Below are 21,597 nucleotides of genomic sequence, written 5' to 3'. Positions count from 1 at the left end.
CCGTATTTATACTGGTACCCTTCCTTTTTCACGTGCTTCATCTGGTTTGAATCGATTGCTTATTTTGCTTTGATCTGATAAGTGCCATTTTCCTTGTTATAGGCGTTTATGTCACTCTAAGCTGAAAATGCATTACTGTACTGTGTCATGCATTGTTTGTCGCATTCTGATAGTGAGTGTTTGCAGCCTTTCGTCGCTCGCGGCATGGCTTGCTTTTGTGCACGCTACCGCCGCTTACAATTTAAAAAAAAAAAAAAAAAAAAAAAAAAACAATGAGAGAGAGAAATTGTCTCATTAGCAGAACAATGGCAAGAGACTACTATTTCTTGTTACTTACACTGCTGCTTTCTTTGATAATGATCAACAAGAACCAAATAATAGACTGCGTATGATAGAACATGTTCTGAACGAGAGTTAGGCGAAAATTTTTCTCCATTTGAAAATCTTTGCGGCCGCTTCTTTAGTACATCAAATTCTGCACAGAAATTAGAGTCATCTTAGATATAAAAATCTAGTCAGTTGCCATGCTTCATTTCTGACTGTATCACTATTAGGCATAAGAATAATACGAATATAAACATGACACGATACGTATATTCTTCCACATTTGCTGTTGTCTCACTCTAGTTTCGTAGTTTATTAGGCAGACAGGATTTAAATAAGATAGCAGCAAACATGAAAGAATATGTGGCAAAATGTTTATATTCGTATTACTCTTATGATGAAGAGAATACTGCATGTGATTCACATTTCATCAGGTTCCTATTAGCAACCATCTCTTCTCACAGGTAGGAAAACATTCAGAACGTAGAGTTGGCCATATTGACAAACATCCCAAACAGTCTTGCCAGTCGGATTTTCGTAATACATTGAAGTTCTGCTACATTCGAAGATGAACAATACGGAATTTGTATTTACTTCTTTGGATAATGTATGAAAATTGTCTTCCACCTTTTTTTTTTTAATTTATTTACTGACGCAGAGGTTTTGGCGCCAGTATTTATCTTTGTGCCTATGAAGCATGCCTGTGTAGCGCTACATATATTCGACGGCAGAAGTTAGTTGTTTCAGCACCTACTGACATTTTTCAGAACTTCCACTTGCTTTGCACTCGATTCTAAGCCGCAGGCGGTTTTTTGGATTACAAAAACCGGAAAAAAGTGCGGCTTGGATTTGAGTAAATACTTCTTAAGTATTATCTTTCAAGTCAACACCTGCTAATCTGTGAGACCGAAATGATGAGCCATACTACTCTATTTCACTGTGCCTGTTTGTTTCATTTGTATAACATTTTATTCCATCATAGATGCTGCACTTACAGTTTCATATATGCATTGCAGCAGCAGACACAATAAAAGTAGCAATCAGCAGTGCTTAGTTTGTTGAATGGGTAAAAAATTTGCCATTGTCCCAGTTCCACATATCCCCAAAATTTGATTCTGCCAAATTCTGTACTCTCTGAAATCGAATGTTTAATCCAAAGATGAAAGTGAACAAGTTTGATGCAGTATTGCTAATATTGTTTATTACGCATCTTGCTGAATGAAGAGCATACCGTGTCTTTTCTGAAAGGTTTGGAGAAGTAACGCACATACCAGTTTTCTAAAAACTTACATTGAGATTGTGCTCTCCTTCCTCTTGTACAAATTAGTAGAGCCCTTCAGATTACTCCACAATATGCCTCTTGGCAAGGTGGTAACGACAGTATTATGAAAAGGATAGATTGGCACTCACTGTATAGTGTAGATGTTGTGTTGCTGGCAGGGGGGGGGGGGGGGGAAACACCACCTATTAAACACGTAAGCTTTTGGTGCAAACGCCCCCCCCCCCCCATTCCCACACACACACACACACACACACACACACACACACACACACGCGCGCAAATGCAGATCACACATACATGACCACTGTCTCTGGCTGCTAGGGCCAGACTGGGAGCAACTGCGCATAATGGGAGAAACAACGGTCATGGGTGTGTGTGTGTGTGTGTGTGTGTGTGTGTGTGTGTGTGTGTGTGTGTGTGTTTTGTCCACTTACGAAGAAGACTTTCTGATCGAAAGCTTACTTGTTTAGTAGTCTTTTTGTTGTGCTTGTCTGTGACCTAACATTTCCTGTATACAGTGAATAGCAATGTATCTTTTTTATAATATGGTCATTATTCCAGCCTAGATTTTCTATTGTTTGTTTCCTTTTAAGACCTTATAAAGACAGTTACTGACAATTTCTTTTTTTCTTATTGGAGAAAAGTAAAACCATATGGGGGCCAGACGTAGATTGTAAATGAATATGGAATAGAGTATTTTTATTCTCCCTGTATGCAGTGTCAATAACGTCACCTCACACACTTCGTTTCTGGCAGCACCTCCTTCTCAACACATGACTGTCCCCCACCATCTCACCATAGTCTTCAAGTTATATCCTATAGCACTTCTGGGTGGACAAATAGATGAAGGATGTAGTTTAAAACAGTATAACTAAACTTAAAAGTCGAACTGCCCTTTTATAGAGACTGCCATCATTATTTAAACATACTAAACAACATCAAAACAGTCAAAAGAATTTTTTTTTCAAAAGAGCAGAAAATTGTAGTGAAATTCATGAAAGGATTGTTTTAAATTGTTATATCTTAAATCAATAAGTATGTCAGCATTTCCCAGGATTTTCTGGCTTAATTAAGACTAGGTCATGCCACCACAGTGGTCAGACAGTGGACTTGCCTTCGAGAGAACAACGGACCCGACACCCATCGGGCCACCAAAATTTGGGTTTCCCTTGATTTCCCTAATTGATTTAAGGCAAATGCTGGGATGGTTCCTTTGAAAAAGATGACATTCGGTTGAGGAAGCTAATTTCTGTGGCAGGTCTGATGACACAGTGCTGGTGGAAGCACGAGTATTTCAGAGCACACCAATCATTTCACATTGTTAAACATAGGGCTCTGCTGTAGACAACCCCTGTATGTTCCCATGTTGACAACACTGTTGAATTACAATTTCTGTGGCTCAGGAGCATTGAGATTGGGCAGTGAATCAATAGAAATGTGTCATCTGGTTGAATCATTCGTGTTTCGCATTACACCTGCTTGACGGTTTTGTGCACATACACTGTCAACAGAGTGAATTGGTGCTTGAAAGGTGCACTTTGCTACAGACTTAGGCCAGTGGGAGCAATATTATGCTATGGAGGACATTCACCTGGTCTTCTATGGGTCCTGTGGTAGTAACTGAAGGCTCCATAACAGCTTTGTTCTGTGTGAACATTATTGTGCACTGTCCGCACTCTGTCCCTAATGAAGGTGACATGTTTCAACAATATGACTTTCAGTGTCACGAGGCCAGAATCAAATTCACCCCTTCTGAATCTGATGGAATACATCTGCGATGATATCAGATACCAGTTCTGCACCCAGAAACCACTGATCTCCAATTTATGGGAATTACATGACCTGTGCTTAGACATGCGGTGCTGCATAATGCTGGGAACATACCTCACATAATGTTGGGAACATACCTGAAATTTATTGAACTTGTCCCACACAAAATCACTGCTGTATTGTGTTCCAACAGTGGACAAACACATTATCAAACAGGATGTCATAGTGTTTTGTCTCATCAGTTTATATATTCAATGCTTGAATGAAAGGTGTGCTCTTTTCCTTTTTTCTGCCATTGTGTGTATGTGTAAAGCAGGATGTTCTACCATATGGGCTTGTTTATATGAAGGCTGTCAGTGTTACTACCTGCACAGATACTAAATGCTCCTTTTGTGAAGACCTTTTATCTTGAGAACACTTTTAACTTTGTTTCACAAATGGCAGCACAGTTTCAAGAAAGCTTCATAATTTAATGTAATAGTTAAAATAATACCTTCAGCAAAAGATGTGTGCGTTGGAGTGGGAAAAAGGATTGGAGACGTATGTAGTTTAATTTTCTTAAATTGTTAAGAAGGTTAACAGTTTGGCATGCTAAGATAAATTCCCACATTCTCTAAAAAGAGAGAAAAAGATTAATTTAACAGAATCAGTGAGGTATACAAATATAACAACAGACTTGTAGAACCATTATTTTGTAGGTTAGATTAGATTAGATTCAGCTTTTGTTCCAAGACCCAAAACATGAGATGATTCTCATGGGTGAGTAACATGCCAGAAAGTATAACATAAAAAATATAAAACATTTGAATACCCTGATCATTTGTCAGGAGATTGTCAAACTAGGTGAATACAATACAAACTGTAACAGCTAATATTTTCAGAATTGATACGCTGTCAGACCGAAACATTGTTATGCACTATTCATAAATTTATCAAACAAAAAGTACATAATCTTGACTGTTATGACAAAGTGCTCTCAGAACTGAAATCTAAGAGACATTCTTATTTAAGCTGGCCTAACAGCCACTGTTAAGATATTCATGTATAGAGTAGGATGAGTTGCCTATCAAAAAGTCTTTCAAACTCTGTTTAAACCATGCTTTATCTGATACCAAGTTTTTAATGGTGTCTTTCTTCCACAGATAATTTGTGTTGTAATGCAAGGTTTTAATGAAGATGAAGTGTGCAGTTTTGTGGAGTTAACAAAAGAGAAAAATGTTGATGTAAGATTTATCGAGTACATGCCTTTCAGCGGCAACAAATGGAATGATGGGAAGATGGTCTCCTTTAGTGAAATGCTCCAAATAATTAGAAAGCAGTGGCCTGATTTTGATCCTCTTCCCAATGGGCCCAATGATACCTCAAAGGTACGTGCAGTATTACATATGAACATACATTGAAAATAATTTAATGTTTATGACTTACTACCGATCACAAGAATACTTCACATTTGCTGGTGGTATGAGAGATGGACTGGTTTAGTTACATATTTCTCATCCCATTCAGTAAGTCTGTCCTGGCCTGGGTTTCTCTGCAGCTTCTTTGCAACTCTCCCCATTTCCTAAACCTTGACAATCCTTTTATTTCTTCCCTTTTCCTTCCCCTTCATTGTTTCTGCCAGAAGAAGAAGCCACTGACTCCAAAAGCTTGCACATTTCCATAACTTTAAGGGGAGTTAGAAGGGGAAAACATTCTTTTTCACTTTTTTGGGTTTTTATCTGATTATAAAATTTGCAATTCTCCAACTAAAATGATATGTATATTACTTATAAACTTGTGTGGGAAGTATTTTATTTTATTTTCTAAAATATAATCTACACCAGTTGAAAATGTTAAAATTTTTACATGCATTACGTCAAGACCTAATAAAATCGGTAATTTCTTATATACAGGGTAGTCCATTGATTGTGACCGGGCCAAATATCTCACGAAATAAGTGTCAAACGAAAAAACTACAAAGAAAGAAATTTGTCTAGCTCGAAGGGGGAAACCAGCTGGCGCAATGGTTGGCCTGCTATAAGGCGCTGCCATAGCTCAAACTGATATCATCTGTGTTTTTTTTTAAATAGGAACCCCATTTTTTATTACATATTCGTGTAATACGTAAAGAAATATGAATGTTTTAGTTGGACCACTTTCTTCGCTTTGTGATAGATGTCGCTGTAATAGTCACAAACATATGTTTCATAATTTTAGACGAACAGTTGGTAACAGGTAGGTTTTTTAAATTAAAATACAGAATGTAGGTACATTTGAACATTTTATTTCGGTTGTTCCAATGTGATACATGTACCTTTGTGAACTTATCATTTCTGAGAACGCATGCTGTTATGGCGTGATTACCTGTGAATACCACATTAATGCAATAAATGCTCAAAATGATTTCTGTCAACCTCAATGCCTTTGGCAATACGTGTAATGACATTCCTCTCAACAGTGAGTAGCTCGCCTTCCGTAATGTTCGCACATGCATTGACAATGCACTGACGCATGTTGTCAGGCATTGTCGGTGGATCACGATATCAAATATCCTTCAACTTTCCCCACAGAAAGAAATCCGGGGATGTCAGATCCAGTGAACGTGCGGGCCATGGTATGGTGCTTTGACAACCAATCCACCTTTCATGAAATATGCTATTCAATACTGCTTCAACCGCACGCAAACTATGTGCCGGACATCCATCATGTTGGAAGTACATCGCCATTCTGTCATGCAGTGAAACATCTTGTAGTAACATTGGTAGAACATTACGCAGAAAATCAGCATACATTGCACCATTTAGATTGCCATCGATAAAATGGGGGCCAATTATCCTTCCTCTCTTAATGCCACACCATACATTAACCTGCCAAGGTCGCTGCTGTTCCACTTGTCGCTGCCATCGTAGATTTTCCGTTGCCCAATAGTACATATTATGGCGGTTTAGGTTACCGCTGTTGGTGAATGATGCTTCATCGCTAAATAGAACGCATGCAAAAAATCTTTCATCGTCCCGTAATTTCTCTTGTGCCCTGTGGCAGAACTGTACATGACGTTCAAAGTCATCATCATGCAATTCATAGTGCATAGAAATATGGTACGGGTGCAATTGATGTTGATGTAGCATTCTCAACACCGACGTTTTTGAGATTCCCAATTCTCGCGCAATTTGTCTGCTACTGATGTGAGGATTAGCTGCCCCAGCAGCTAAGACATCTACTAGGGCATCATCATTTGTTGCAGGTTGTGGTTGGTGTTCCACATGTGGCTGGACACTTCCTGTTTCCTTAAATAATGTAACTATCCGGCGAATGGTTCGGACACTTCGATGATGTCGTCCCGGATACCGAGCAGCAAACATAGCACACGCCCCTTGGGCATTTTGATCACAATAGCCATACATCAACATGATATCGACCTTTTCCGCAATTGGTAAACGGTCCATTTTAAAACGGGTAATGTATCATGAAGCAAATACCGTCCGCACTGGCGGAATGTTATGTGATACCACATACTTATATGTTTGTGACTATTACAGCAGCTGGCCGGAGTTGCCGAGCGGTGCTAGGCGCTACAGTCTGGAAACGTGCGACCGCTACGTTCGCAGGTTCGAATCCTGCCTCGGGCATGGATGTGTGTGATGTCCTTAGGTTAGTTAGGTTTAAGTAGTTCTACGTTCTAGGGGACTGATGACCTCAGAAGTTAAGTCCCATAGTGCTCAGAGCCATTTGAACCATTTTTGACTATTACAGCCCCATCTATCACAAAGCGAAAAAAGTGGTCCAGCTAAAACATTCATATTTCTTTACGTACTACATGAGTATGTAATAAAAAATGGGGGTTCCTATTTTAAAAAAATGCAGTTGATATGAGTTTGACCTATGGCAGTGCCATCTAGCAGGCCAACCATAGCGCCATCTGGTTTCTCCCTTCAAGCTAGACGAATTTCATTCTTTGTAGTTTTTTCATTTGATGCTTATTTCGTGAGATATTTGGCCCGGTCACTATCAATGGACCACCCTGTAGAAAGCTGTGGATTACTGTGTTACAAATGTTAAATTATGTGTTTGTATTGGTAGCACTGTCAAAAATAGTATCGTATCTTTTCATAGTATAAACATGCTTTGTATATCGAAGTGCTAACGTTCTTCCGAGGAAAAGTGACGAATAGACTGGTAAATCTCTCAAAAAGTATGACTCCAAAATGAAGTGTTTTTAAGAAATGTGGGTTTCATGGTAATAAATTTTTGTATAAAGAGAAACTTTGCGTTCAGCATGTGGTGTGTGAAGTTACAGACAACGAAATACTGGCAAACTCATGAGTATCTAGCGAAACACCCATTAGTGCTTCGAAGATTAAAATGAAACATAGTGATAACACAGTTATCTCAAAACAAAACTCATGTAAACGGTAGGTTAGGTTATATTCTGATACATTTACACAACCTAACAGGGGTGTTATGTGAATGTGCGTGCTGTATGTATGTGGAGGGCCAGTTAGTTTACATGAAGACATTGAGGTATCAAATGGACTAGCCAGGAAACGTATCATTAATTCTGCCAGTTGTAAATATACTCATTCATTTTGGAATTCTGATAAGTGTAAAGATAATTATTTTGAAATAAATGTTAGGTGGTTTTATGGATTGAGAGCTATTGGCAAAGGTTACACTGCAGCAGAAACAATGTGTGTCATGATGTATATGCCACGCCCACTTTGTAAAATGGACAAGTATGCAGGATTTATTGGAGCTGCTGTGAAATCTGCTGCATGTGAGTCAATTAAGTGTGCTGCAAATGAAGCTGCTGAAATAAACGATGGTATGATTGACATATCCGTAGCTTTTGGGGCACTTGGTAGAAGCGCAGCTGCATTTCTAAGAATTCTGTTGCTACAGTGACCAGTGTGGATACTGGAAAGCTAATAGATTTCCAGATTTTAACCAAACATTGTTATAAGTATAAATCAGGGCATGAAGAAGGGCATATCTGTGACAGAAATTATGAAGGACAACTAGTTGTACGGAGGCCTGTGCAGCTGTTGAAATTTATAATCGATCTGTAAACTAAAGGCGAGTGTGTTACACTAAGTTCTTAGGTTATGCAGACTCAAATGCATATAACAGTGTAGTAGCCACTCAGCCTTATGGTGAGAAGCTTATCACAGAACTGGAATGTGTTGGTCATGTCCAGAAGAGGATGGGTACCAGATTGAGGAAGTTGAAACAAAGTTTGAGAGACAAGAAACTTTCAGGTGGTAAGACCATAAGAAGCAGGCTGACAGACAAAATGATTGATCAATTACAACAGTATTATGAGATTGCCATTAGAAATAATACTGAGGATTTGTTGAAATTGAAGCAGGCAGTACGGGCTACCTTCTTCCAGAGACTGTCAGCTGATGATAAACCAGTACACCATCTTTGCCCTCCTGGATCTGGTTCATGGTGCAATTACCGCAATGCCCAGTACTTAAACAGGTCATACAGCCATAAACATTCTATCCCAGCAGCAGTTGTGGATATCATAAAACCTGTTTACAGAGACCTGGCAATCTGGAATTATTGAAGAAGTGTCTGCATTGTCAGACTCAAAATCCCAATGAGTCGTTCAATAATCTTATAGTGTCAGTGTTGTCGTAACTGCCGTCTGCGTCATGTCTGCTGTGCAGCGAGCTACGCTAATTTAAGTATTAACTCAATTTTTCTTACTTGTCACTTCTTCTTCCATGTGTTTTTGCTTTTAGGAAGCTTTTTATTGTCGAGTGCTAGTAATAGTGTTCCATAGATTTTGTGTTTGTTTTGAATACAGTCAGAGAGAGTCCGTTTAGTAAGCCATAGTGCCAGTAGTGCTAGTGTTTGTTTTCAATACAGTCCAGAGACAGGTAGGGCTATTTTCATTGTTTTCTACAGGAAGTGTCTAGTAACCACAGTTTAGTCAACTATCAGCCACCTTTAGTGAATTAGCAGTCTAGTTATAAGTTGATTAACTCTCTACAGTAAATTGATTTCTTGGGATGGATAGGATGTGTGACTGCTGTGTATGGACACAGGTGGAGCTGGCCACTGTTCGCGAACAGCTGAACGTGTTGATGGCCGCGGTTACCCATCTTCAGGCTGCTGCCTTGGAGTGTAGCGGCAGTGGGGAGTCTGGTGCTTTGCATGGTACACCCCAGGTGATACATGCTTCACCCACTGACCCTTCTGTCGACACATCTTTGCGGGTACCGGGCGCGGTTGGGCCACCCTCTTCCCAAGGGGAGTGGCGGGTTCAGCAGCATTCGCGGCGCATGAGGCGGAGGGTCAGTGTGGAGGCTGGCTGTGTGGCATCGCCCGTTCTGCCTGTGAGTGGACATGTGGCCACTCCTTCAGCAAGGTCTGAGCAGGCACATGGGGGGAGGGGTTTATTAGTTACTGGGAGCTCCAACGTTAGGCGGGTGATGGAGCACCTTAGGGAAATAGCGGAAAGGTCGGGGAAGAAGGACAGTGTTCACTCTGTCTGCTTGCCGGGGGTCTCATCCGAGATGTGGAGGAGGCCGTGCCGGCAGTGATAGAGAGCACTGGGTGCACCCGACTGCAAATTGTTGCTCATGTCGACACCAATGACTCCTGCCGTCTGGGTTCAGAGGTCATCCTCAGTTCATACAGGCGGTTAGTGGAGTTGGTGAAGGCGGAAAGCCTCGCGGGGTGGAATCTGAGCTAGCTATTTGTAGTATCGTTCCGAGAACCGATAGTGGTCCTCTGGTTTGGAGCCGAGTGGAAGGCTTAAACCAGGGGCTCAGACGATTCTGCGGAGATCTGGGGTGCAAATTTCTCGACATCCGCTATCGGGTGGAGAAATGTAGGGTCCCCCTGAATAGGTCACGCGTGCACTACATGCAGGAAGTGGCTACAAGTGTAGCGGAGTATGTGTGGAGTGCACATGTGGGTTTTTTAGGTTAGAGAATTCCCTCCCTAGGCCCGACAAGACACCTCCTGAGATGCGGCAAGGTAGGAGTAGACAAAATGCAACAGGGAATAACAATATTAATGTGCTAATAGTAAACTGCAGGAGCGTCTATAGAAAGGTCCCAGAACTGCTCTCATTAATAAACGGTCACAATGCCCACATAGTACTGGGGACAGAAAGTTGGCTGAAACCCTATGTAAACAATAATAAATTCTAAACTCAGATTGGAATGTATACCGCAGAGACAGGCTGGAAAGTGAAGGGGGAGGCATGTTTAAAGTGATAAGAAGTGCAATAGTATCGAAGGAAGTTGACGGAGATCCGAAATGTGAAATAATTTAGGTGAAGGTCACGGTTAAACCAGGCTCAGACATAGTAATTGGATGTCTCTATAGGCCCCCTGGCTCAGCAGCTGTTGTAGCTGAGCACCTGAAGGATAATTTGGAAAATATTTTGATTAGATTTGCCCAACATGTTATAGTTCTGGGTGGAGATTTTAATTTGCCCGATATGGACTGGGAGACTCAAACTTTCATAATGGGTGGCAGGGACAAAGAATCCAGTGAAATTTTTTAAGAGCTTTATCTGAAAACTACCTTGAGCAGTTAAACAGAGAACTGATGCATGGCGATAACATATTAGTGACAAACAGATCCGAACTATTTGAAACGGTTAACGCAGAACAGGGAATCAGTGATCATAAAGCGGTTACTGCATCGATGATTTCAGCCATAAATAGAAATATTAAAAAAGGTACGAAAATCTTTCTGGTTAGCAAAAGTGACAAAAATCTGATTTCAGAGTACCTGATGGCTCAACACAAAAGTTTTGTTTTAAGTACAGATAGTGTTGAGGATCAGTGGACAAAGTTCAAAACCATCGTACAATATGCGTTAGATGAGTATGTGCCAATCAAGCTCATAAGAGATGGAAAAGAGCCAGCGTGGTACAACAACCGAGTTAGAAAACTGCTGAGGAAGCAAAGGGAACTTCACAGCAAACATAAACATAGCCAACACCTTGCAGACAAACAAAAATTACGCAAAGCGAAGTGTAATGTGAGGAGGGCCATGCGAGAGGCGTTAAATGAATTCGAAAGTAAAGTTCTATGTACTGACTTGGCAGAAAATCCTAAGAAATTTTGCTCTTATGTCAAAGCGGTAGGTGGATCAAAACAAAATGTCCAGACACTCTGTGACCAAAAAGGTACTGAAACAGAGGATGGTGGACTAAAGCCGAAATACTAAATGTCTTTTTCCAAAGCTGTTTCACAGAGGAAGACTGCACTGTAGTTCCTTCTCTAGATTATCGCACAGATGACAAAATGGTAGATATTGAAATTGAGGGATAGAGAAACAATTAAAATCACTCAAAAGAGGAAAGGCCGCTGGACCTGATGGGATACCAGTTCAGTTTTACACAGAGTATGTGAAGGAACTTGCCCCCCTTCTTGCAGTAATGTGCCGTAGGTCTCTACAAGAGTGTAGCGTTCCAAAGAATTGGAAAAGGGCACAGGTCATCCCCGTTTTCAAGAAGGGACGTCGAACAGATGTGCAGAACTGTAGACCTATATCTCTAACATCGATCAGTTGTAGAATTTTAGAACATGTATTATGTTTGAATATTATGACTTTTCTGTAAACTAGAAATCTACTCTGTAGGAATCAGCATGGGTTTCGAAAAAGACGATCGTGTGAAACCCAGCTCGCGCTATTCGTCCACGAGAATCAGAGGGCCATGGACACGGGTTCCCAGGTAGATGCTATGTTTCTTGACTTCCACAAGGCGTTCGATACAGTTCTCCGCAATCGTTTAATGAACAAAATAAAAGCATATGGACTATCAGACCAATTATGTGATTGGATTGAAGAGTTGCTAGATAACAGAACGTAGCATGTCATTCTCAATGGAGAGAAGTCTTCCGAAGTAAGAGTGATTTCAGGTGTGCTGCAGGGGAGTGTCGTAGGACCGTTGCTATTCACAATATACATAAATGACCTTGTGAATGACATCGGAAGTTCACTGAGGCTTTTTGCGGATGATGCTGTGGTATATCGAGAGGTTGCAACAATGGAAAATGGTACTGAAATGCAGGATGATCTGCAGCGAATTGATGCATGGTTTAGGGAATGGCAATTGAATCTCAATGTAGACAAGTGTAATGTGCTGCGAATACATAGAAAGAAAGATCCCATATCATTTAGCTACAATATAGCAGGTCAGCAATTGGAAGCAGTTAATTCCATAAATTATCTGGGAGTATGCATTAGGAGTGATTTAAAATGGAATGATCATATAAAGTTGATCGTGGGTAAATCAGATGCCAGACTGAGATTCATTGGAAGAATCCTAAGGAAATGCAATCCGAAAACAAAGGAATTAGGTTACAGTACACTTGTTCGCCCACTGTTTGAATACTGCTCAGCAGTGTGGGATCCGTACCAGATAGGGTTGATAGAAGAGATAGAGAAGATCCAACAGAGAGCAGCATGCTTCGTTATAGGATCATTTAGTAATCGGGAAAGAGTTACAGAGGTGTTAGATAAACTCCAGTGGAAGACTCTGCAGGGGGGACGCTCAGTAGCTCGGTACGGGCTTTTGTTGAAGTTTCAAGAACATACTTTCACCGAGGAGTCAAGCAGTATATTGCTCCCTCCTACGTATATCTCGCAAAGAGACCATGAGGATAAAATGAGAGAGATTAGAGCCCGCACATAGGCATACCGACAATGCTTCTTTCCACGAACAATACGAGACTGGAATAGAAAGGAGAACCAATAGAGGTACTCAAGGTACCCTACACCATCAGGTGGCTTGAGGAGTATGGATGTAGATGTAGATGTAGACCAAAAAATGTTTTTCTTGTAATGAAGACACTAAAGTGGGGGTCAGTCATGCTGTTATTGCTTTTACTGATGGCAACATTGGTAGCGTGAAAGTGCTACAACATATGGGAATTAATTCTGGAGCAAACTGCATCAGAGAATTTGAATGGATGGACAAGGTTTGCACTGGTATAGCAGAGTATGCAGCACAGTTGGCCACTACAGAGTCCAGAAAGAAGAAAACAAGAAAAAACTTAAAAAAGATCAAGAGGATGATATACAGTATGGTGCAGGGTGCTTCTGAGTGACTAAAAATAAAATGTTAAGCATATATTGAGTTACAGTCTATTAAAACTTTAAAAACTCTTCCTGAAAATTTACATTTTGTCTTGCATTTTTCCCTAAATCTCAGTAACTAATTCGAATAGCGAATTCAAATTTTCAGTATGTATCCTGAGCCTTCTGAACTAAAAGAAGAACATAATGTTATGTATAAATAAAATTATTTAGAATAACATACAAAAAAGTACACAAAATTTTAACTGTGTAATTAAAAAATTGTATTTCCAAAAGCAGTGGCTGAAATGCAATTATTGTAAGACTCAGAACATATAGTTTAATGTCCTGTAAAAGTTTCTTGTCAATGGCTACAGTTGTTCCTGAAATACGGGGAAGTTAAGTCACTCAATTTAACATTGTCAGGATATGGCGTTCAAACTCCCCTTAATGCACATTTTCTCCTTCCTCCACTTGGTGAGCAACACATTTATAGTATTTTCACAACAGCAGTAGCTATTTTCTTACAATTTCTTTTTGCAGGCATACCATGTGCCGGGCTTCAAGGGACATGTGGGATTTATTACCTCAATGAGTGAACACTTCTGTGGCACGTGCAACCGTTTACGGATAACAGCTGATGGCAATTTGAAGGTGTGTCTCTTTGGGAATTCAGAGATATCTCTCAGGTGAGTGATGAAACATAGAATAATCGTGTCCAAGTGAAAATTCATGTGAGGAAACCATAAAATTACTAGAAGACTGACAGACTGATCAGTATTTTACCTCCAGGAGGTGAAATTCCAAAACTTCTTATAGACACATTTGTTCCTCTTGTCCTCACATTAGTCATGGAGTCCGAGTGACCTTTGAGACCTTCAGAAACTTATCCCTCTTTCCTCTCTCATTAAGGAACTGATAGTTCCAAATGCTGAGTATAGAATAATACTTTCAAACTGTTTGCCATGCACATTAGGTATGTGGTTGGTATATGGAAGAGATAAACTGCAGTTAAATCCAGCAGGTATGAAATGAGTAATCTTTTCTTGAAGTTTTCAGCTTGCACCCTCCTCCCTCCCAGACATACAAACCAGATACCTCTAGCTAAATAATTTGTGAGTATATATAATTTGCCTCTGTCAACATCATGTTACACTAACCTATTTGTGAGATTAAATTAAAGGAAAGTAATCAGAACTGGAAATTATGTAAAGACATTTTTAGTTATGTCCCTATGTTGTAATAAAGTTAACACAATATTTCTGTCCATGTGATGGTAACTATGATTCGTCAGCCACTGTTGCCGAGCGGTTCTAGGCGCTTCAGTCCAGAACTGCGTGACTGCTACGGTCGCAGGTTTGAATCCTGCCTTGGCTCAGATGTTAAGTCCTATAGTGCCCAGAGCCATTTGAACTGTGATTCATGATTATCAGAGTCTATATGTTCCAAATAAAAATTGGAACTTCATGTGTATAAATGTACAAATTATTAGACAATGGGACCAACAACTGACACTTTTAAATTGATGACTAGACTAAGAGATTAATAATAGGAAAAAAACTGCAAGATACTTGGCGATAAGTTTGCTTCAGGACAAGGTAAGGGGGGTGAGGGGTGGGAAGAATCAGCTCTCTCTTTGTGAGCATACCAGAAATCCTTTATCAACCGAAGGTAAAATAAGATATAAAAATACAGGGACAAACAATTAATTTAAGTATCTTAAAAACCAAATGACTAATAAAATTGGAAGCTAAGAAAAGTAAGTTCGTAGTAAGTAGGGTGAAACACAAGGGGCTGCAACATATTGCCATTGTTGTTTGACTTGTCTATCAAAGAAAAAAGAAATGGATCAAAACAAAATAAAAGTGAGAATGGAAATGTATCAGAAGCAAATAGGAATAAGCAAGGAACATATTCTTTAATAAAAAAAAAAAAAATGACCTGTGAGGCAGATGTTCCTACAATTTTATGTTCATAGCACAGCAGTCTGTGAAAGCAAAATATTTATGACATTGAAAAAAGAAAATCAGTGAGTGAAAAGTGTGTGTAGGTGAATTGTGGTGAAAGACTGGATATTGGAACTTCTGTTAGGCTGCCCAGTATTAGTTAACTTGGTAGTAAAGGAGCAAGTTTGCAAGGGCAGATAACTGTTTGACTACGTAAAATAGAGTGGGAGTATGGAAAAGCTAGTCCAAGATAGGATGAAAAAGATAACAGCAACTTAAAAAATGAATTGATAAGTTACCATGAACCCCATTCCAATCTAGTGAATGCAGTGGTTGACAATATCTTGTGACATTCGCCTATAAGGCTCAAACAATAATTGCTAAATAAAAATACAAAATGTTGACAAGACTGTATCGAAGCTGTCACTCTCTTTTGAAACAAGGGTGTTTAAACCAACAAACACGCAGGAAAGCAGGGACAACTCGGACACTAGAGGAGGATAGGAAGTATCATTGAAGGAGTGAGCATAAACCGTGTGGAATATGTGTGGTACAAGTAAAAAAAAAAAAAAAGAAGAAGAAGAAGAAGAAGAAGAAGAAGAAGAAGTGGAAAAATCTTGATCTGGAAACAAGGGAATAAAAATTTGCCACGCGAAGAGACAATATGGTACTGTGCTGATGAGTGTGTACAAGTGGTGATATACAATATACATTGATAAAGGAACTCTGCATTGGGCCCAGAAGACCACGCAATGCCCTTCGAGAGATGTCCTCTACTATATACGAGGGTCAGTCAAAAAGTAATGCCTCCTATTTTTTTTTCTACGTTTAATTGTCAGGAAATTTAAATGCAATTACATAGGTTGAAAACCACAACATTGAGGATCATTTTGTCATTTTTCAATGTAATCTCCACCCATCTCTACAGTTTTGGTCCATCTTTGAACAAGGGCATGTATCCCAGCACGGTAAAAATCACAGCTCTGCTTCCTAAGCCATTGACGCACGGATGTTTTGATGGCCTCCTCATCTTCAAAATGAATCCCATGATGAGCTTCTTTTAGTGGCCCGAACAGATGGAAGTCTGATGGTGCCAGGTCAGGGCTGTATGGGGGATGAGGCAAAACTTCCCATCCAATTTTGACAGTCTCGTCAGAGGTGTGACGACTGGTGTGTGGTCTTGCATTGTCATGCAAAAGAAGAACATCTGCCATTGATTTTGTTGGGCGAACTCGCTGAAGACGTGCTTTAAGTTTGTTGAGGGTTGTGACGTATTGAACAGAATTTATTGTGCATCCCTGCTCCAAAAAATCAACCAGAATCACACCCTCTGTATCCCAGAAAACTGTTGCCATAACTTTCCCTGCCGATCGCACAGTTGTGAATTTTTTCTTCCTCGGCGAGCTTGTGTGACGCCACTCCATTGACTGCCTCTTTGATTCGGGCTCAAAAAAATGCACCCATGTTTCGTCCCCGGTCACAATTTTTTTCAGAAACTCATCTCCCTCCAAACGGAAGCGCTGCAAGTGTTGGGAGGCTATTGTTTTCCTTGCCTCTTTATTCTGATCGGTTAACATTCTTGGAACCCACCGTGCACAAACTTTTGAGTACCCCAATTGTTTAATAATCGTGATCACACTGCCTTTACTAAGAGAAATAATGCGACACACTTCATCTGCAGTCACCCGACGGTCACCACGAATGATGTCATCAACTTGCTGAATGTTGTTTGGAGTCACTGCACTCACCGGCCTGCCGCTCCGCTTTTTGTCAGTCAACGGTGTTTGCCCTTCAGCTTCCTTACGACGAACCCATCGTCTAACAGTGCTGACATCCACTGTCACAACACCATACACCTTCTTCAGTCTTTCATGAATGCGTATGGGCGTTTCACCTTCTGCATTCAAGAATTCAATCACACAACGCTGTCTCAAACGAACATCGATGTCGGCCATCTTACAAACTTCTGCTGTGCTGCCACCTGTTGACACAGAAAGTTACTACTGCAGTGGATTGCAGAAGAAGGTTTGAGGAATGGCGCCAAATTCAAATTTTTCACTTAACTTAATTTCTTTAAGTAGAAAAAAAATGGGAGGCATTACTTTTTGACCGACCCTCGTATCTATGGAGAGTTAGGGGGTCAGTATACAACTCTCCAGGCTGTTATCAACTTCCAGAAGTTGAAGACACTGCTTCTCACTTGAGTAGCTCCTCAGCTGGAACTACAAGCAGAGTGTACCCTATTCCAGTCCGTCCACCGAGCAGAATTTCCCGGCTCTACAAGGAATTGAACCTGATCCCTTTCTATGGCACCCCTGTGGCATACTGACTGCATAGCTGTGGCAAGAGTCATAATATACACTTGTGAACAATTGAGTTATAACTATTCTGTTTATTGGGGAGAGAGTATGTATATTGCACCGTGAATGAAACAGTTTAGTGTATCGTAAATGGAATGTATTCAGACCTTGTACTTGTTGTGTGAGAGCGCGGTGTCTTACACACTTGTAGTGTTTGTCTTAGCATGTACGGACCAGTGAGCCTTACTTTCTAGTATTTTTAATTATATATCATTACTGGTGCCTCTGGCACTTTTGTGCTGCAATAGCAATAGCTTGCAATAGCAAACATTGAGTCAACCATGGTTTTTGGATTAGAAGAAGAGGTCAACTGGGTTGACATTGGGAATAGAGTGATGGGAAGTGGACAATAAGCAGTTATATCGAAGGGTGCATTATTTGATATGCTAAGGGTTAATTATAAAATGTGGATTGGAGAATTTTTCACGTTGAGCAGAAGTAAGTTTACAGGACCAGTTGTCAAATTACACATGATCCGTGTGAATCCCTATAGTCAGCATGAACACTGGCACACAGAATAATTTATAGGTAGCCTTGCTGTATATAAAAAATCAGATTTGTGCTGAACTGTCATGAACAAACTGTCACTTCTCTGGAATAAATAGACTCTGATTTGTTAATTACATCTGTGTAAATGAAAAATATAGGAAAACATAGATTGCTGCTTACTGTAAAGGAGACATGTTACATTGTAGACAGGCACAATTAAAAAGGCACTTACACAAAGCTTTCGGTCACAGCCTTCATCAGCAAAAGAGATACAGAGAAACACACACATTCATACACACAGGCAAGCACGTGTCACACACATATGACTGACAACTCCAGTAGCTTGCCCCTAGCTGCTGGACTTGTCAGTTTTTTTTTCTCTGTGTGTGTGTGCGTGCGTGCACGCGTGGAGTGCTTGCTTGTGTGTTGTGCCTGTGTGCAACTTTGTTTTCTTTATGGTAAATAGTGATCTATCTTTCTCTGCACTGTTGATATTCCTACCTGGAATTTCCATTGTTTAATCAGTGTAAATAAGAAGGACACAGTTACATATATTCTGTCACTTGAAGACTAATACATGAAGTAAGTGGACATTATTTTTTATTGCAGAGGATCTTTGTCACCACTAATTATTAATTTTGTGTTCCAGTTAATTAGACATGGTTTCATCCTTTCGTGGATGTGCTCTTTTTGTTAAATCTTCCTGCAAAAGATCTGATTTACTTCAAATTAATAAACCTGAGTATTCTGAAAAAGGAGGTGCAGCTTACAGCTGCAGTGTGACGGTTGATCACAGGGTGATTTTATCACTGCCATATCGTGGGTAACCATGGCTCGAGACACTTATTCTATATGGGTGTGTAGTCATTGGGCTTTCTTGTACCACAGTGTCAAAGGTGTACTGTGAGCAGATTTATTCAAGGAAAATACTACCACAATCAGCAGAGTGAACTGCTATGGGCAACAGGATATCATTGACAGGGGTTACCACTGACTAGCATGGCTTTAGCAGCGAACAGGTGGGCCACAATGTAGCAAATGACTCACCAACTCAGTGACAGTCAATAAACAGTAACCATTCATGCCACTGGGAACTGTCACCTCTTTGTGGGATACAAAGATGCAATCTGCACACTGCTCGTCACAGTTACAAAGATTAGCATTGGTTCGGAACAGCACCAGGGGATGCTCGAAGCATGCAGGAAGGTCGTCTGTCTGATGATTTGCGGTACATATTGCCAAGGTGGCAGGGTGCAAAATAAGGAGTGATCAAAAAACTTCCATTTGAAGGCTGCATAGTTCAGACCAGTATGCCACACACACACACACACACACACACACACACTCGCACACACACACACACACACACACACACACACACACACACACATATCCATCCGCACATATACCCTGCTTGTGTCTGTATATGTGCGGATGGATATATGTGTGTGTGTGTGTGTGTGTGTGTGTGCGAGTGTATACCTGTCCTTTTTCCCCCCTAAGGTAAGTCTTTCCACTCCCAGGGTTGGAATGACTCCTTACCCTCTCCCTTAAAACCCACATCCTTTCGTCTTTCCCTCTCCTTCCCTCTTTCCTGATGAAGCAACTGTGGGTTGCGAAAGCTTGAATTTTGTGTGTGTGTTTGTTTGTGTGTCTATCAACATACCAACGCTTTCGTTTGGTAAGTTACATCATCTTTGTTTTTAGATATATTTTTCCCATTTGGAATGTTTCCCTGTATTATATTATATATCAGTGCTTTCCTCTCCCACAACTATCCTGCAGACCTTGTCCACAAACAGATCTCCCAAACAATACATTCCTCCCCACCCAACAACAATGTTACTACCCCCAGACCACACAGAAGCATCCCCCTTGTCACAAAATATTATCCTGGCCTCGAATACATCAACTAATTACTCCGCCACGGATATGAATTTCTCAAGTCAAGCCCTTAAGTGAGATCATCCCTTGACAATATTCTCCCCACACCACCCAGAGTTGCCTTTTGCCGACCCCCTAACCTCCGTAACATCCTTGTCAAACCCTACAATATTCCCAGACCACCTTCTCTACCCAGCGGTTCCTACCCCTGTAACCGACCCCGATGCAAAACCTGCCCCATGCATCCCCCCACAACCAACTACTCCAGCCCCGCTACTGGTATAACATACACAACTCAAGGCAGGGCCACATGTGAGACAGCACGTCATTTATCAGCTGACATGCCTGCACTGCACAGCCTTTTACATTGGTATGACGACAACTAAACTGGCTGAGCGCATGAATGGGCACAGACGAACTGTCCACCTAGGAGATGTCCAATACCCAGTAGCGGAGCATGCCCTCCAGCATAATTCTAGGGACCTAGGAACCTGCTACACCATATGTGCCATTTGGCTTCTCCCACCCAACACCAGTACCTCGGAACTGCGGAGATGGGAACTTGCACTCCAACACATCCTTTCATCCCGCCATCCCCCTGGACTGAACCTATGTTAACCAACCTCACTCCCATTTACTCTTTAGTCTTCTCCTCTTTCCCTTTCCACTTTAGCCATTCACGCATCTTTTTATCCTACATAGTTGTGTTTATCTTTATACTATGTACCTCTTTACTTCTGTATTCATCCTCCTTGGTTTGAAGCTGGCACAGTAATTACAGTAGAATATCTTTGGCTTCCCTCTGACATCCATGCCTCCATCTTTGCTACCCTCCCTGTTTACCTTTCCCCTGTTGCTTCATAACCTGGGTTGTGAATAACTGAATCCACTTTCCCTTCTTCCCCTTTTTTCCCCTCTCTCCTCCCTGATGAAGGAACGAAGTTCCGAAAGCTAGGATACGTCAATTTTCTGTTCTGTTTTGTGTATCTATCGGCTGTACTGAGCTGAGGTAAGTACTCACCAGGCCCTCTATCTCTTTGTTAGTATTTGTTTCATATATATAAACACACACATACACACACATACTCACACACACACACACACACACACACACACACACACACACACACACATACACACAGGGTGATGCGTATTAACATTTAAAAACCTCCAAAGCACTGTAGATGACCCTGAGACAAGTAATTTAATACAAGACACAGTGGATCACAAATGTTGGATACGATACAAATGTTGGGAAATGTGTCAAAAGCGAATGACAAATGTCACCAGATGATGTACCTTGCCATGCTTGCAGTGGTTGAGCCTCTTGGTCTGTCACACTTGATCATCCCAACCCAAGTCAAGTATTCATATCGTTGTGGCTACGGATACATGTGTGCGACTTTAGTGATGGCGTTCAGGATTTGCGTCTTGCATCTGGCAGGCAGTATTTTTTCATTGTGTTAAACAATTATGTATTTATATTGAAGTTTATTATTTTATTTACCGGTCT

The 21,597-nt window shown here is 40.7% G+C and overlaps 1 pseudogene; it reads left to right on the top strand.

Moving 5' to 3' along the window:
• The window catches only part of LOC124554990, a 114,025-nt pseudogene that overhangs the window by 66,221 nt on the left and 26,207 nt on the right, over positions 1-21,597 (top strand).

The sequence above is a fragment of the Schistocerca americana genome, chromosome X, assembly GCF_021461395.2.
Source record: "Schistocerca americana isolate TAMUIC-IGC-003095 chromosome X, iqSchAmer2.1, whole genome shotgun sequence".
NCBI classification, from domain to species: domain Eukaryota; kingdom Metazoa; phylum Arthropoda; class Insecta; order Orthoptera; family Acrididae; genus Schistocerca; species Schistocerca americana.
Note: the sequence above shows the minus strand (reverse complement) of the source record. Positions and strands in the feature narration are given on the sequence as shown.